The sequence below is a fragment of the Austrofundulus limnaeus genome, unplaced genomic scaffold, assembly GCF_001266775.1.
Source record: "Austrofundulus limnaeus strain Quisiro unplaced genomic scaffold, Austrofundulus_limnaeus-1.0 Scaffold32, whole genome shotgun sequence".
Taxonomy (NCBI): domain Eukaryota; kingdom Metazoa; phylum Chordata; class Actinopteri; order Cyprinodontiformes; family Rivulidae; genus Austrofundulus; species Austrofundulus limnaeus.
In genome coordinates, this window is record NW_013952434.1 from 2,684,974 (window position 1) to 2,693,894 (window position 8,921).

The 8,921-nt window shown below is 39.1% G+C and overlaps 1 protein-coding gene across 3 annotated transcripts in view; it reads left to right on the forward strand.

Annotated features, from left to right (window-relative positions):
- The window catches only part of atxn1a (ataxin 1a), a 105,039-nt gene that overhangs the window by 70,825 nt on the left and 25,293 nt on the right, over positions 1–8,921 (forward strand). For 2 of the 3 annotated variants that reach the window (XM_014005865.1, XM_014005866.1), the window contains one exon: positions 756–869. The exons of the other annotated variant lie outside the window; for it this stretch is intronic. The gene's annotated coding sequence lies outside the window, so the exon portion shown is untranslated. The remainder of the gene's footprint in view (positions 1–755; positions 870–8,921) is intronic. 3 annotated transcript variants of the gene reach the window in all.

Consider the following 8,921-nt stretch of genomic DNA (forward strand, 5'->3'; position numbering starts at 1 on the left):
ATTGAGGGCATAAAATAAATAAATTTAAAATGTTTAATGTAAATGTTTCAAATTAAAAAAAATATGTAAAATAAAACTGATAAAGTACAAATGAAAATATAGCCTTTTTAAACTTTTGCAACCAGAAACTGCTCTTCATATTACTGACAAACAATAACAGTAACAACAGCTTTTTGACAAGTTTAAAATTTCTTTAAAATACATTTAAACTGTTTAAAAATAAACTACAAAATTAATTTAAAGTGCAAATTAAAATATAGTTCTGTAACTGTATTTGATAATGTTTTGAACTTAAAATATTGCATGGTAAAAACAGAAGCTGCTCTTCATATTAGTGAAAAACTTTGGTGTTTTWTTGATGAGTWACTTTCATTTTTRCTTCTACCTTTCATTTAAAATAAGTTTCCATTCTTGGCAGGTTTCTAAGGTTCTTCTTCTACATATTAAAAAGGTTGTTAAACACCTGAGTGACGCACTACCGCTACTAGTGGCGCGAAAGTGTRTTGCACCTTATTCTAAATCAATGCGGTCCTGCGGCGCTCTGCGGCCCAAAGTTAAAAACTGTTGTTCTTTAAAGGCCCTCAAGGTGGCGCTCCATGGGTTAAGAATCTCTGCTCCAGGACAAGCTGGAATGAGTCACTGGGGAGAGGGATGTCTGGGTTTCTCTCCTAGACCTGTTGCCTCCGTGACCCGACTACAGATAAGTAGTAGAGGATGGAGATGGAGAAATAATCCTTGTTGTTTTCATTCAACAGGTAGTGCCAAGACCCTCGGTCTACATACTGCAGTCTGGGATAGCGTTGAGCTCCTCCATGGCCTGTACCACCTGCTGACAAACCAGGGTGTCTGGAGCATTTTACTTGAATGAGGTGAGGATGTCTTTGACCCTCCTGAAACACATCTTTACCATGCAGATAAGTTATTTAAAAGCAAGTAATCTGGCTTTATAGATAAATAGCTCCTGACTGTACATCTTGTTTTTCTGGTTGGGGTTGAGACTGATAATTTAGAACAAACTAGTGTCACATTGGTATTCCAAGCTAAAAGCTGTAAATTTGACTTTCGTGTTTAATCTGATGTTATTACTTCTGGCATTGAGGACTTTCCAGCCTTGTGTTCTCCACAGCTAAGATCCTTGTTTTACTGATAAACCCATCAATCCACCAGCTGCACAAATGAATGTTTTAACAGAGCGAAGAGRCAGCTCGTGAGCTCCCTTTCTAAAGTTTTGAACTACGGCGTATCTCAAACGTATCACGCTCCTCTAACCTTCATTATCTGTCACACAGTTTAACGAGTTGACCAAAACAATATGATAACCGACTATTTATTCACTCACTCTGAAGCTTCTATGAAGACGTTACACAGAAAGAAAAAGGCCTCACTCAGTTGCTCAAATGAAGYCACTGAGCCTTAGCTAATGGAGATWAAAAAAATGTGTTTACTGCGTTTGAGAAGATTGGAGAAGATGCTTTTTTTAAATGAGGGAAATCTATCCTGCCTAGTAACAGTGCATTTGTTTGTCAGGTTGTAAATGAGCTTTTWGTTGCAGCASCAACACATTTTCACACTTTAACACWAATGTGTATGTGTTGAAATKACCAATTTTATGTGTTTGGGTCTTATGTTTTCTGCCATTCCTAAAATGATTTAAATTCCAAAAGCTACCCCTGGTGTGAGTTTTTTTTTAATTAGCAGTACTTGCAATATAGGTTCATATTTTTTTTCTGAAAAGTATCGATCTCAAGAGAAGAAATTCTTACTCAGAGTACAAAGCGACGTCATGCTGCAGAGGTCAGACACAGCAGAGTAGCTTTGGAGCTGCTGGCGATTATCTGACAGGAAGTTTAGCCGAGCACGGAGATGAGGTCAAGGATATAAACTCAGGTCTTCTGCTTGAAGAATAGTCTCCTTTGTAGCTGTTAGCTTGTGTTAAAAAAAACAACGTAAACAAGCATTCAAGTAAAGCTTTAACTTTTTTAAGTAGAGTTTTTTTTTCAATCCGATTTTATTTGTTGATGTTTTAAGAGAGAAGTTAGACCCTTGTTTTGGAGAAAAGCTACCACTGACAATTTCTAATAAGAAATCTTTGTTGACTGGTGTGAAGTTTGTATGTTCTCCTCATGCATGTGCAGGGATGTACATTGACTCTTTTAGCTTATACTGGTGCTACAGAGGTTGCTAGTTTTCTAAAAACCAAAAGTAGTGCATGTCATTACTTAAACACACTGACAAACCATGCATACAATGAAAACAATAATAAACATCTTCAAACAAGCTTATTTGTCTTTGAAACAGCAAACAGAAATAAGCGTTTCCCTTCTTCTTAGATGTAATTTGATTTGGTGTCAACGCTCTCTTCCAAAATCCTGTCTGCAACCCTGCACAGGTTCAAACCAGTGCAGTAAATGAGTAAACGGTAGTTTTAATGTGGCTGTTTTGTGGCTGAAACGTGTCTAATAAAAGAGTGCACTTTTCCAGGTGGAGAGGGATTTATAGAGAATATAATGTCAGTAGAAATGCTGTTTTTTTGTGTTTATAGTCACCTTTAGTATGGMTCCAATTTTATGATTTTCTTGGCTTTAAATTGAAGGAGGCATACAACTGCCAACGATGCATTCTGTGCTTCTGTTGCCTCAATGTGTCATGTTCTGCAGTGGCAAAAGGAATTAAACCTGCGCTTGTTTACCGTTCTCACAAACATATGCAGATGTACATTCACAAATAGAGTGAACCCATTTACCCCACGGGGAGCAGCAGAGGAACCGAGCGCACAGGGTTCCCTACTGGAATCTTGCCTTCTTTCTTTTGCTTCTTACTTAATTCAACTTCAAGTCCATAAAACTTTATCGCTGTGTAGTATTAACGAAAACCCATATTCCCAAAGTGTGTGTTTGTCTGGGGACGCTCACTGCTGCTAACCCCTGCTGTGTGATGGTTTTCTTTCTCTCTTGACTTTGACTGTGCTGCTTGAAGCCAGCAAGGCTCTTACCCTTTTTTCTCTCATGCAAACAGTGAGAAGTGTGTGTTTGTGTGTATCTTTGTGTGTGTGTGTGCTTGTGAGAGAGAGTTAGTACTATTCTTGGCTGGTCGGGGAAGTCTTGGCTCYCAGGCGTATGGGAAAAGTGCTCTTGGCAAGTCTTGAGCTCAGGCATTCCATTATGCAGTCCTCTTGAAACACAGACATACAAACTTGCTTTTGTCACTCAAGAGGTCATCCCATTGACTTTTACTCATTTTAAACTAAAGCATAATCTCTGCACAGTTTGTTTTATGTTGTTTAGGCTGTAGGCATACAAATGTTACGAGCATATATACATATATAAACARGTGTCTTTGTGCTGCTTTTTTCTTTATGCTATTTGTCTGTCACGCTCCAACATTTCAACGTTTGTGCTTTTACACACAAGCTATGAGGAGAAGGACTAAATGTCTTCTCAAATAAGAGATTCCTTGTATATTATGCCCCGGGGCTCAAAGCCAGAGTTTCACTGTCACTCACACACACAGACACATCCACAACATTCAGCACGAAATCCTCAAATCAATAACCTCAGGAGTGGGAGGCTGTCTGCATGACTTGTATCAGCTGATAGATCTCTCAAGTCTTTTTTTTCTCGTTATCCCTTCTCTTTCTGTCTCACTGCACTTTTACTACACAGTGATGTACCTTTTGTTCAGCTCCTCCTCTTTGTCTTTGACTCCTCACCTCTCTTCTCCCTCTTTTCTCTCAGTGCCGTTGCAGCGTGTTACATAACTTCAGTCCAACCAAAGTGATCCTCCGGGCCCATGTGGGGTTTGGCATTGAAAATGGGGTCATTGTCATGGGGGAGGTTGTGTCTGACGAGGATGCGTACAACCGGCCTCCCGGCAATTCTGTGTGTGTGGATTTTTCATCAATGACACACATATGAAAAACTGCACTGTCTTTTTTTTTTTTTTTTTAGAATAGAAAACCAAAGCGAGTAATGACCAAATTGTTCTTCTGACTCTTAGATGATATGTTTGGATGAAGCAAATTTGAGATGTTTGCACACATAGTGTTTTGGGGATGTGTTTTGTCTGTTTTCATATAGAAAAAAATAATGGAAGTTTATTTTTCTTAAGTGCAGAAAGCAAAAAGAGCTCTTGAAGCATAAAAAGGCAGTGTTACATTTTTCACATGGAAGTGCTCTTTAATTGCTGCCTGTCAGCATAGAACAAACAAACAAAAATATATAGATTTGTATAATGCGTAGCTGTTGAATGTGTTTGTTTTAATGGCGACTGAGTTCTGTATTTTGTTGTGTGCTCCTGAGGCRTGTGCTCGACTGCTGCCAGTTTTATATTTTTATTCACGTGTCTTTTAAAAAAGGTGGGGAACATTGTTCCGTGACAAGGACGCACACTGAGCAGTCATTCACTTCTCCCTGCTGCCGTGACCCAACTACTGCCTGTCTGCCCTTCCTCTTACAGCTGGGGAGTTCACCTTCAGCAAACACAGCGGTCCGCCCATCTCTTTTAGCTGCAGGGATCACGTTGGATATGATTTCATATTATACAGTACATTATAATACAAATATATTTTGGACGCAGAGCTCCCTTCGCAAAAAAATCCTCTAAACATTAAAGCAAGTCGTACACAGTGCATAACATACTGCACTACACTGCACTGCTTTCATCCCTTAAAGTGGCTGTGACGTCAAATTTTTGTAATACATATGAATGCATTTTTTTGAAAGAAGACATTGATAAAATATTGCAAAAAAAAATTGATGTCGCTGAGATGAACAGTTGTTCAGATATCTGCCTGTGAAGTTACAGGAAGTGATGTCAAAGGGGAATGTCTGCATGTGAACAGAGATTTTCTAAAACGGCTAACAACCCAGACTGTAGAGAAGAATCTGATGTTTCTTTAGATTATTTTGAGTCACTATCAGAGAGATGAAGAGTCGGAGTTCAAATAATATTGTTTTCATAAACAAAGACCAGAGAGTTTTCTTTGTGAAAGAGTTCCCCTTTGATGTCACTTCCTGTTTCACTTTGGCTGAGTCAAATTCAAAAGAAAATATGCCAGTTATGGGACAAAACAGGTTAAATCATGTGTATTATTTCAACTTTCTTAAATATGAAGATGTTTTCTTTGAATTTATGTATTTGAGGAATATGCATGTCACAGGCACATCATCATATCCTGCTTTAAATCCTTTTTTTCCCACATTTAAATCATTCAGTTGGGGTCTATATAAAGTGGAACTGCAATGCTTTGATCTGAATTCCTCCTTACTGTAACTCCACTTTTCTGAGGTGCATCTCAGATCAACTCGTTTTGAGGCTGTCTCTTTAAATGCAAACAAGGCGCCTTGAAAGAGGGGTTTACAACTATATAGTGGCTCAGAAACTTTTCATTTACAAATTAATTAAAAGATGTCAACAAGGGAAGACTTGTGCATCCAGCCTTACATGTTGGAGCCAGAGTGAATTTTGCACATGTCCCCTTTAAAGCAGGGATGTTGAACTCAGTTACTCAAGCGGGCCACAAGTCAAAACAGTCCAAACCAGGGTTCAGTTTCTRTCAATATTTATTGAAGAAATGTTAAATAGCAGGTGATTCTTACAGAAATACAAATGACTTTTTTCAAATKATATTTTATGTAACGTTTTGTTCCTGTTTGAGTGCAGACAGCTGGGTGGAGGTGTTTTTAGTTCTTATCACCTTCATGGATAAACTGTACCAGACACAGCTGCTTTGYGTTTATATGTTCTTCTTCCATCTATTTATTTAAAAAAAAAAGAAGAAGAAGAAGCAAAGTGTGTGCATACCAAATCCTCCCAGTTGGTTGTTTGTACTCACATTCGTCACCGCCGTTGCTCTGCTTAACTCTGCTCTCCCTGCAGCGCGTCTAGAGTCACTCATCTCACACCTGCCAACGTGTCTTCCACCTGAATCAGCTCCGAAACCATCTGACTCATATCACCTGACTCCCTGCTCGCTTTCCCACYGCCTACATGAGGAAGTGTTATAAACACGGGGAAAATATAGTCGTGAGGAAAACAAGACGACTTTTAATGTTGATCTTTAGCAGAAAAGGGTTTCAGCTCTCCAAACGCAGATATTTAGTTTGTCCTCACGTTTTTTTTTTTTTGTTCGGAAGTCCTGATTGCTCAGCTGATGGCGTTTTGATGCCTTAAATTTCACAACCAACAGGTTATGTTTGCCACRTAAGTTACCATGGCAATGCACCAGAACGAGCCAATCGACGCAACCCAGGGAGCTCAGGGTAAAACCTGCAATTTCCCCACTTAAATCCTAAAACACTGTTTTATYTTACAAACCCCAAAGCAGCCATATTAAGGACGGAGATGTGGTTATTTAAAAATTCTGTTTTTAAGCAGGCTGAAATAAAATATCTCATGTTTTTGACTGAACGGACGAAGCGTTTTCCGTTGGTTGAGTAGAACAAATTAATTAYTGTCCTCTGCAATTTTCTCTCCTTATCAAAGTCTTTTTATTTCCTCCCCTCACACACTTCTTCCTTGCTCCCTTTTGTGCAGAAACGCACACTCTCTTAAGCAGGATTACAAATTGTCTGTGGAATAATGTTTTGGGTGTTTCTGACTGCATAAGTCTGGGATGCCCACTGTTTGTTTGTGTGAGTGGGTGTGTGCAAATAAGTGCTTTGTTCATGTGTAAAAATGAATGAGAGTATTAAAGTCTGTTCATGTGTGTGTGTGTGTGTGTGTGTGTGTGTGTGTACACTCAGTAGGATTATTCAGCAAAAGGGGAGCTTAGCAGTGATTTGTCTGTCCGTGGCCATCCCTCCCTAATCCTACACAAACACACACACACATGCATGGGATTTTGAGTGTGTGTGACCCGCWAGGATCTAATAGAGTGTGTGGATTAACAGGTTTGTGAATGGGTCGAAGCAGCGCACTACACTGCCAGCGAGTTTGTTCCCAGAGTTCAGAGGACAGGCGCTGTTAAACACGATTGCAGAAGCGAGGATCAAGAATATGTTGTGAAGATTACACCAGCGTGTATTAACTTTTAAAAACGACGCGCCGCCGTAAAGACCCCCTCTGGCTGCCGTGATTTAGTTTGCGTGTTCGGTGTGCTGCCGTTGAGATGGGTCTACACCTGCTGCTTCACATGCTCCTGCACTCACACACACACACACTTGCAGTCACACATACAGAGACAGATGGAAAGACGTGGAAAAAACAAGGGAGCTGACAGGGGCGAAGAGAGATTGGTTAAGAGTGTGTAGGAAGGCGAGGGTTGCTGTTGTCATAACCACAKCGTGTGTGAGCTTTGCTTGGGCAGCAGATTGTGTGTATGTGTGTGTGTGTGAGAGGGAGACAGCAGAGGAGTCTGAGTTATGTATATGGGTGTGTGTATATATAGAAGCTTTTCATCAGTTTCCTTAGTGACTGGCTGTGACTGAGACTCTGCTGAAATGAGACGACCAACGCAGAGGCGACGTTCGCTACAAGGATTTTTAGTGAACTTCAAAACCATTTAGTTGTGATCTGATCCAGTCCAGACGCTTTCTTTTTCTATTTGTGCACAAAAACAGCTGGGTGTTGCGACCTGGCTGGTATTCTTTGATCATATACACTCTCCTGGTTTCCTCTTCTGATTGATAAATTAGCCCTTTTTATCTGCATCTTTTATCAATGAGCCGACCTTAAACTGATATATTAAGAATGATAATGAACTTAATTAGTAACACTTTTAATTAGTAAAAATCCTAAAGTGCTACAAAACAGCAAAAGACACATTAAATACTAAAATTTATCAAATAAAAAAGAACAATAAAACAGCAGTCAAAGCTGGAAGAAAGGCTCGATTTTAAACCCTGTTAAAAATATCTAAAATCAACGATGCCCTCAAACAGAGCCATAATAGGCTAATTTAAAAAGAAAAGGCTTTAAGCCTAAGAATAGCATTAGTACAAACATAAAGATACATTATTATACCCTAATATACTGGATTCCTGAAACGTCTGTTATAATTAAACGATTAGGACATAAAAAGGCCTGAAATGTTGATATGAAAAGTGGAAAACAGAAGATATGAGGAGCTCATTTTCTGCTGGTGCAAAAAAGTGTTTTGCAAAGTTAAAACTTGATTTGCATCAAAAGAAAATTTCTTTAGTTCTTCCCTTTTCTTTTGCACCAACATTCATGAAATACAGTTTGGTAGTTTTTGCAAAATCTTGCAAACTTTTGCTTTCTCCGAAAAAAAAAAAAATACAAAAAGTAGCAGCAGACCTTACTTCTGAATTTCATGCATTCTCTCAAGAACATTGTGGTAGGTTTAAAAATGTGCAAACTGCAYCAAAACAAAAGTTGGATAAAAATGATGTACATCCTGTCACTCATTAAAACCTCTCWTGAAACATCTTCTGTCATTTATTTGTATTTAGTCAATCTCACGGCATAAAAAGCAAAATGTTGACGTGTCTCCTGTCAGGCTGTAGTTAATAACTTAATGAATGCTTAGCGGTGAACACTGGATGGATGTTGAGATAGCAAGAAGGCCACCCAACACAAACAGGAAGTCCTTTTACTGCATGTTTGGATCATCGCCTCCTGTGGGAATTATTACAGTTCGCTGTGTTTTTAGTGTTTATTTAGTTCCTGTAGAAGCCAGATCTCTTAGCATTAAGGGGCATGTTTCATCTATATTTATTTCCCAAATTGTCTTGTAACTAGGTCAGCTCACTAAAGGAAAAATAGGGTTGCACTTTAGCAGTCCGTCACGCCATCTAGTGGTTAAAATCCGGCAGAACAGCTTTCAAAATCTGCAAAAACTGAGAAATGTGAGATGGGTGTTTTTGCTTCGAGTTTGAGCTCATTTTTCAGGCTGAACTATACAGCTAATAATTACGTGTGTGTGTGTGTGTGTGTGTGTGTGTGTGTGTGTGTGTGTGTGT